Here is a 10,083-nt window from a genome sequence, read left to right on the forward strand (position 1 = left end):
TGCCAGTCTTTCCCTGGTTTGTGCATTCCTCTGGTACCGAGACACATCAAAATCTTGAGATAACATGGAATATACTAGGTCCATCTCAGGTGTCTACGGATTTCAGGATTACGTAAATGTAACACTGGGAAGCCCAACAGTTGCTGTGAAGTAGCTGAATTATTTCTTTGATATGATACTATTTCCATTGGAAACGACAAGGTAGTGCTTTTTAGTGCTGGTCAAAAACTTTTAAGTTTAACAATTTTTCTATGAAATACGGCTTTTCAATTTTTTCAGTTATTGTTTTATTTTGATATACATTTTCCAGGAACCTGAACAATGAAGATTTTTTTCAGCAAAAACTTTTCGGATTTTGGTTAAAAACCATCATTTTTGCCTTCTGAAAACCAAAAATGTTACCAAACCCCAACACTTTTACTAAAAATTGTTTTCATAATCTAAAAACTTCTTGACAATTTAAAAAAAACTCATACGTTTCCCATAACAAATAATTGGCATTTTTCAACCAGATACAGAGTGAGGATCTCACCCTCGGTCTGGCACTTTTAGGTCATATAAAATGAAAGAGCAGCATAAAGTGGCCTTAAAAACCTTGGATCCAGCTAAGGAAGAATTTCAACTGGTGAAGAAACTGCAGAAAACAGCTATAAAGCTACATTGTGAGGATCCTATTAACAAGCCTCATACAGGGAGTATGCTTAGATGTAGATGTAGATCCCAGCCAGCACCATGGCCCATAGAGAAGCCTGTGAAAGGTGTCATAACTTTTAGATAGTAGAACTGGGTGAATAATCAATTTTCCAGTTCACTGCCTGAAACAAAAATAAATAAAAATCAAAACCATTCATTTGGATTGACGCAAAACACTTTTTCAGTTCAGTGAAAAAAAACCCTAATAATTATAACAAAATATTTCTTTGGGGCATTTTAACAGGTTTTTGTTGTTGTTGTTGTTGTTTTAATTAAAAGCAAAGGAAATTTGGAAATATCCTTCAGGAAGAGTGGGGGCTTTGATCCCATTTTACCCAATGGCCCAGAGGTTAGAGCACACTATCAGTTGGTGGGAGACCTAAGTTCAATTCCCGCCTCTGCCTGATGTGGGAGAGGTCTCCCACCTCCTAAAGGAGGGTCCATACCTCTAGGCTTTGTAGTATTCAGGTACGGTGCTTTCTCAATGTCTTTTTGAAGCTGTTCCATTGGGTATAAATAATTAAACATTCACTGGAGCAGGGACCAGAATCTGGATGTTTCCCTAGCCACCCGGCTATAGAATCATTCGCACTTTCTCTGGCCCAATGCATAGTTAAGTATCTATACAAGGCAGAACAGTTTGACAGATCACTCTAGAATATCCTACAGCCCAGTAATGGGGGAGACATGCTTTCAAGTTTCTGTTCTAAATTGGTCAAAGTGGGGACTTGAACCTAGGTCTCCTGTATTTCAGGTGCTCAGCCTCTTTAGTTTCTGGGAGATGAGGGCTCAAAAAATAAATAAATACAACCCTTCTGCCCGTCAGAGTTGGCAGCAACAAGGGCCGGGTTCAGTATCTAGGGATTCCATTCCAATAACACAATGCAAAACCAGCTCGAGCCCCCACCCTGTGACCTGGGACAAATATATACCACCCCCACTGGGCGCCTCCAAGAGGCAATACTTCCCCTCTCGCAAGCACATAGTCTGAGTGTAGCAAAAAGCCTTTTAATAACAGAGAGAAACAATGTGGCATTATGTTGGGGAAATACCACCAACAGGATTCATAACACAGCCCATGAGCAAAAAAAACAAAACCCACCCCAAGCAAATTGGGCCGTGTCCTTTCCCTTTGGTTCTTGAGCAACCCAAAATCACCCAAAGTCCCAAAAGTCCAATGACCCAAAAGTCTCTGTCCCTGGTCAGGGCAGCCCCAGAGTTTGAAAGTTTATCTGCAGAGTTTTACTTCCCAACCTGGATGGAGATGGGAGAGGGGGTTAAGGGGCACCCCACGTGGTCCAAAGCTGATTGCCCCACCTCTCCATGGGGCTCCGCTGTGCCAGCCGCCCCCATGAGCTGCTCCAGGCATCCAACAAACTGCTCTGCTCGCCATCCTGCAAACTGCTCCGCTATATATCTTCGGGCTCCCCCACTACTTAATACAACACTCAGTGATTTCAGCTCTTAGTAAGTTTAGCTCTTTTGTGACTTCAGCTTGTAGTAGAGGAGCCTCAGTGCTGGTGCACCATTACCCAAAGTGAATTCAGCTCAGCAGCCTGTAACTAGACTCCTAATAGAATCAAAATTAGCTCTGATATTCTACAGTGGAGAGAGGAGGAATTGCAATTATCATGTAAGGCCCTCACCAGGGGGGCCTATGCCACCAAGTATTAATACCTGTCCCCAACCTCTTTCTCTATTCACTGGATTTTGGAACCCCTGATCCTTGCCTAATGAGTACTGCTCAGTTGATGGTGAGTCCCTCCATCATAACAAAAGGCTGAGTACAGTTCCACTGTCCTTGATTCACATAATCAGGATAATAACAGTTTATTCCTGCCCCAATAACAGAGAAACTGGGGCTCCTATAGCAGCCAAAGTGACCATCTAGGCAGGGTGGGTGTGCCTATGCAAATGAGATCAGCCCCTGAAGTTCTTTTCCACAACCCACCATGACTCACCACCAGATGTCAGGGTAGAGCTCATCCTGACTCTGCTTACATAAATAAATCTCACAGTAGTTTTTCAGCACCTTGCAAGATTAGATCCTTAGCCCTGGTCTACACTACAAGTTTATGTCAAATTTAGCAGCATTAGATCGATTTAACCCTGCACCTGTCCACACGATGAAGCCATTTTTGTCGACTTAAAGGGCTCTTAAAATGGATTTCTGTACTCCTCCCTGACGAGGGGATTAGGGCTAAAATCGACATCGCCAGGTCGAATTTGGGGTAGTGTGGACACAATTCAATGGTATTGGCCTCTGGGAGCTATCCCAGAGTGCTCCATTGTGACTGCTCTGGACAGCACTTTGAACTCCGATGCACTAGCCAGGTACACAGGAAAAGCCCCAGGAACTTTTGAATTTCATTTCCTGTTTGGTCAGCATGCCAAACTCAGCAGCACTCAGCAGCACAGGTGACCATGCAGTCCCCCCAGAACTGTAGCTCATAGAATGTTTCTACATTCCCCCTATCATCTCCATGCCTGAGGTTATTGCAGATTAGAAGGTGAAAAAAATGCACTCATGATGACATGTTTTCCGAGAGCATTCAGTCCTCCCGCACTGATGGGGCACAGCTTGGAGGCATTCGTGGCAGAGACCAGGAAAGAATTTGTTTAACAGCAAAAGTATCATGCCTCACTAGCGATCCTGCCCAAGCCAGGTCGCTGTGTCACATGCACTCCATGTTGTGTCAGCCTTGGGCGGGGGCATGACCGCTTTGTGAGCAGGAAGGCCATAGATACAGGCACTGCTTTAGACAGCTTCTGTAGCTAGAGAAAACATTCCTGTGCATTTGGCAAAGTCTGTGACAAAAAAAGAGAAACCCCATTTTTAAGTTGGGTTTCTGTAGTGTAGTGGTTATTATGTTCACCTAACACACAAAAGGTCCCTGGTTTGAAACTGGGTGGAAACAGGTCACTGTTTCTTACTCTGACTCCCCCCACTGCATTTTTAGTCTTAGAACAGACCACACTATGAATTTTACTTTGAATTATATCAATTATGAGTTAAATAATATGAAAGCTCTCTCTAAGTTATAGTCCCAGGTTCCTTACACTTTCGGCTGCTCTGATAAATTAACATTTTTGTTAAGGGTGGGGGAATTTTTCATGAAGCCTTTTATAGGGACTAAATGCTATCTAGGACTCTGAAATAATCTTAACATGGCCCACAGAGTGCAATCCTTCCTTCTGGAGAGAGAGCGAGCTTTGTCATTCCACAAGTTGAACTGCTCCTTACTACTGTCCAGGCTTCATGAGCCATGAAAGCAAGGGGCAGGCTGAAGTAGGTGCAACTGCATGGTGCTGCCATCTGGGAAAGCAGACTGAGGCAGAAGCCTCCAGCTCGCATGATATTCCAGAAAGGACTGAATCTCCATGAGATGAAACTTAAAGAACAGAATGACTTGGAGTCACTCCCATTCGGTGCTCTAAGAGGAGGATAGACATGTCTGTTGAGGCACCCCAGATCAAACTCAGCAAGGTCTGCCAGGAGCACCCAGGAGATGTACAACGGCTATCAGTCCTACTTCACCATCTGCTGCGAAGGCAAGGAAGTGCTGCTGTGTAGCAATGCAGTACGGTGTCTGCCAGCAGCACCCAAGAGACGTACGGTGACGGTGAGCTGAGCGGGCTTCATGCTTGCCATGATATGGCAAGCATGGCAGCAAGCTGAGTGAGGCCGGTGGCTGGGACCCCAGATGGCAGGAGCTGGCAGATGGAGCCCCAGACTGGCAGTGGGCTGAGTGCTCAGACCGCTGCCGGTCTGAGGCTCTGTCCACTGGCCCCACTCAGCCTGCTGCCTGCCTGGGGTTCTGATTATCCAAGCAGGCAGCGGCCTGAGTGGGGTCTGTAGATGGGACCCCAGAAAAAAGGCATGAAATGATTGTCTGCCGTTGCTTTCATGGAAGGAGGGAGGGGGGCTCGACTACATGTACCCAAAACCACCCGCGACAAAGTTTTTGCCCCATCAGGCATTGGAGCTTAACCCAGAATTCCAATGGTTCAGCGGAGATTGCGGGAACTGTTTGATAGCTACCCACAGTGCACCACTCTGTAAGTCAATGGTAGCCACGGTAGTGAGGACGCACTCCACCGACTTAATGAGTTTAGTGTGGACATATGCAATCGACTGTATAAAATTGAATTCTAAAAACCGACTTCTATAAAATCGACCTAATTTCATAGTGTAGACATACCCTTAGTTTCCAACAAAACTACATTTGAAAATATATTTTCATATCATATGGATCTGATCTTTATTAATGTGATTTTGACCTTTTTTTTTCAAACATCTCATTGAAATATAGAAAACAAACCTGCATGTTTTAAACGGAAAACTAGTGTAAAAAGGAGAATTCTGAAAAAGACGATAAAATTTATAGTATTAGATCAATTCAGGGGGCAGGAGGGACAAATGAAATATAATAAAAAGTGTTTTCACCAGTAATCTAATTCTAAGATTTTTAGCCCATCGAACCAGGTAATGAAAACATATTACACTTGTGTTTCCAATGAAAACTAACCAACACAGCAACTAATTATTTCTAAATAAGTTAGAAGCATATAACTATTTGTAGCAATTTTGAATGACTAGTTGGTCACAGATAATTTGCATACAGAAAATGTGGCAACATTCACAGGATACACTATAAATTAATAATCCATCTTTGGTTATTTTACTACATTCTCCATAACAAGTTAAATTCATCCACAATTACACAATAGTGGTAATTTTGAGGAACCTGACCATGAAAGGGAACTATGCTATATCTTTACCTATTCTAGGTGATTAAATGTATTAGATATTAATATATGACAAGTATATATGTCAAATATAATTGCCAAGTATTTCAAATAAAAACTTTAATTGTTCTATGTAGAAATGTTTCGCAAGTAACTACAATTTACAATAGATTTACTCATTCCTTTTTCCTATACTGTGTCAGAAAAGAAAGGGAGTTTTTGCCTCAGTGATTGCCTTCAAACCATTCATATGTACAAAAGCCTTGACTAAGCAAGACTTATTTTTAATTCTGGATGAGACCTTCAATGCCCTTATAAATAATCCCATTTTGCATAACTGTAAGACTGCAAGCAAAGATGCATAGCCGAACAACTTTTTTGTGGTACAAACACTTAACTTTTGTCTGTTGAAAAAAACAGTAATTTTTGAGTGGCAAGTTAAGATGAAAAAGAAATAGGGTCTGTAGTTATTGAAATACAGTCATTAAACATAAGCAAAGAGTTGTTTACAATTGCATAACAATGAAAAGATTGCCAGGAAACAGACTCAGGGAAGTGAATGCAGTAGATGTGTATGTGGAAGAGAGTTTGGAAAGGAGAAGTGTACTCTGGAAGCATGCTGAACTTCCAAAAAATGTAACAGAGATTATATGTTTAACACTTAATAGATCTACCAACCATGTACAAAGAATACTAAGTTAGCTGACATCGATGCCTGAGTATCAGCAAAATTGAGACAAGGTAATCAGATTGCACACTATTGCACAATATTGTCCGGTTTTGTCACATTTCATGCAAGTCAGGTTTTCCAATTTTTTTATATAATGCTCATATACTATAATATATTATATAATTGCCCAAGTCCAGCAAAAAACTTAAGCATGTGCTTAACTGTAAACTTTTTTTCCCAATGATATCAATGAGACTACTTATATGCTCAAAGTGAAGCACACACTTGAGCGTTTCTGAATTTGGACTCTTGTGAGCACCCCAATCAGATAAAAAATAGTATAAACTTGTCACATAGGTTTCCTTCCACTGTGATTTAAGCTAGTATTAGTGGGACTTTATGTAAGCTCTGTTACCAGAAAACATTAGCTTCAGTGAAAGAACATTTAGTGAAGATTATTCCTTACATAAAAATTCTGGTGTGGGAGCTTGTCAAAGGCTTTCTGAAAGACCATGTACACTATGTCCACTGGATCCCCACAGATTTTACTCAGACAAAACTTTTCAGGGGGAGTAGGGCTGAGGTAAGGACTGTAGGACTTTGTGAAAGCTGATTTCCTCCCTTTTTGAGCACTTACTATGTCACTGGCTGGGGATGAGGCACCCTTATCTCTTCAAGCTGTCCTGGTGATCTGACTGGCCTATTAGCGTCAATAGAAGATGTTTTAGAAAAAATTGATAAAGAGAAGTGTCAACAGTACAAGATGGTATTCACCAAAGAATTGTGAAAGAAGTGAAATATAAAATTGCAGAATGCCTAACTATGGTACGTTTCAGAGTAGCAGCCGTGTTAGTCTGTATTCGCAAAAAGAAAAGGAGTACTTGTGGCACCTTAGAGACTAACCAATTTATTAGAGCATAAGCTTTCGTGAGCTACAGCTCACTTCATCGGATGCATTTGGTGGAAAAACCAGAGGGGAGATTGATATACACACACAGAGAACATGAAACAATGGGTTTATCATACACACTGTAAGGAGAGTGATCACTTAAGGTAAGCCATCACCAGCAGCAGGGGGGGAAAGGAGGAAAACCTTTCATGGTGACAAGCAAGGTAGGCTATTTCCAGCAGTTAACAAGAATATCTGAGGAACAGTGGGGGTGGGGTGGGGTGGGGTGGAGTGGAGAAATAACATGGGGAAATAGTTTTACTTTGTGTAATGACTCATCCATTCCCAGTCTCTATTCAAGCCTAAGTTAATTGTATCCAGTTTGCAAATTAATTCCAATTCAGCAGTCTCTCGTTGGAGTCTGTTTTTGAAGCTTTTTTGTTGAAGGATAGCCACTCTTAGGTCTGTAATCGAGTGACCAGAGAGATTGAAGTGTTCTCCAACTGGTTTTTGAATGTTATAATTCTTGACGTCTGATTTGTGTCCATTCATTCTTTTATGTAGAGACTGTCCAGTTTGACCAATGTGTAACTGTGGTACGTAACCTATTGTTGAAACATGTTTAGAGGTACTCTCATCAATGTTTTCTAGCAGACCATGAATTATTTTTAGGGATGGTTGAGGACTTTCTTGTATTTCAAGTTATACAAAAAGTCTTTGCAAATGTGGTAATGTCAGCCATTGTTACTGCCAGGTTTGGGTTATTAAACAAGTGATTCACAATTATAGCTGTCTACAGCTCTAAGAAAGACAGCATTGGACCAGATGGACATCTTTATATGTTACAACAGCATTATACATAGCCAGCTGTATCAAATAAATGCAAGGTTTTTTATATCCATCCAGCTTTTGTCTTCCATCTGCTTGGTCTTATGCATGTAACTTAAAAATGTGCAATATCAAGCATGTTTATTTATGTCTGTTAGTTGTGTCCACTTTTAATAAAAGTATGGTTTAATCAGATATTTTCACAGCTGGAGAGTCCTCTTAGCACAGTACTCTTGTTCCAACAAATCTTTGATTTGGGTCTACTGCCATTTGCAAAATTAGGCCTTGATTTTCAAAGCAAAAGTTTACATTATGATTTTATTATTAGTCTTCTCAGCTGTCTATAATAAAAGTAATAATGGGCCATTTCCTGTGAAGTGCGGACTGCTTATTTTAAACTGTCATGAACTCTAATTAGTCAATGGGAGTTGAAATTACCCAATCAAGGGGTTAAATAAAATCAACATGGTGCTCCTTGTTATCCGACAATACAGACAAACTAAATCCTTGATTTTCTGTGTTTCAGTATTGTTGCTGAGTAAACGTATGAAGTCCAAAGATTTAGCCCTCAGTGGCCCTTAACAAGTGTTAAAGGAGGTGTTAAAGGAGCACTCAAGGAAGGCAAAGCCATTGCACAGAAGCTTCTTTGCACTGAATTCTTTGCATTGGTCTTCACTACAGAGGAAATCAGGGAGATACCCACATCAGAGCTATCTTTTTGGGTGACAAATCTGATTCATAGAATCATAGGACTGGAAGGGACCTCAAGAGATCATCTAGTCCAATCCTCTGTGCTCATGGCAAAGCTAAGTATTATCTAGACTGTCCCTGATAAGTATTTGTCTAATGTGCTCTTAAATCACCAATGATGGAGATTCCACAACTACCAAGGCAATTTATTCCAGTGCTTAACCACCCTGACAGGAAGTTTTTCCCTAATGTCCAATCGAAACCACCCTTGCTGCAATATCAGTGAACCACTGATAACCACTCTCTGGGAATGCTATTCCAACCAATTATTCACCCACCTTATGATATCTCCATCTTGGTTGTATTTCCCTAGTTTGTTTATTAAATATTGTCCCACACTGAAGTGTCAATAGAAGAGGTTTTAGAACATATTGATAAGCAGTAGTGTCACCAGGACCAGATGATATTCACCTAAGAATTTTGAAGGAAATCATATGTGAAATTGCAGAACTACTCACTGTAGTGCGTAACATATTGCTGAAACAAGCCTCTGCACCAGATAACTGGAAGGTAGCTAGTGTAATACACATTTTAGAAATGAGCCACAGAGGTGATTAGAAGCCGGTGAGCCTAGCCTTCATACCAGGCAAATGACTTGAAACTTTACTAAAGAATAGAATGATCAGACATGTAGATGAACACAATATGTACAGTTTTTGTAAAGGGTAATCATACTTCACCAATCTATTAGACTTCTTTGTGGGAGTCAACAAGCATGTGGACAGTGGTGATCCAGTGGACATAGTGTGCCTGGTCTTTCAGAAAGCCTTTGACAAACTCCCACACCAAAGTCTCTTAAGCAAAGTAAGTAGTCTTTAGTTAAGAGGGAAGGTCACTCATGGATCAGTAACTGGTTAATAGATAAGAAACAAAGGGTAGGAATAAATGGTCAGTTTTCACAATGGAGAGAGGTAAATAGCAGGGTCCCCTAAGGATCTGTCCTGGGACCAGTGATGTTCAACGTATTAATTAATGATCTGGGAAAGGGAGTGAAAAGTGAAGTAGCAAAGTTTGCAGACGATAAAAATTATTCAAGATGTTAGGTTCAAATCTGACTGCAAAGAGTTACAAAGGGTTTTCATTAAACTGGGTAACTGGGCAACAAAATGGCAAATAAAATTGAATATATTGATAAATATAATTGATTAAATTTTTGAAATTGAATATATTGATAAATGCAAAGTAATGGACACTGGGAAAAATAATCCCAACTACTGGGGTACATAACAATAGGTTCTAAATTAGCAGTGGACTCTAAAGAAAGATCCTGGAGGCACTGTGAATAGTTCTCTGAAAACTTCAACTCAATGCATGGCAGCGGTCAACAGAATATTAGGAACTATTAGGAAAGTAATAGTAAATAAGATAGAAAATATCATAATACCATTATATAAATCCTTGATATGCCCACACCTTGAATACTGTGTCCAGTTCTGATTATCCCATCTCCAAAAGAATATAATAGAACTGAAAGGTTCAGAGAAGGGCAACAAAGATGATCAAG

Source organism: Dermochelys coriacea, chromosome 2 (genome assembly GCF_009764565.3).
Source record: "Dermochelys coriacea isolate rDerCor1 chromosome 2, rDerCor1.pri.v4, whole genome shotgun sequence".
Classification (NCBI taxonomy): Eukaryota; Metazoa; Chordata; order Testudines; family Dermochelyidae; genus Dermochelys; species Dermochelys coriacea.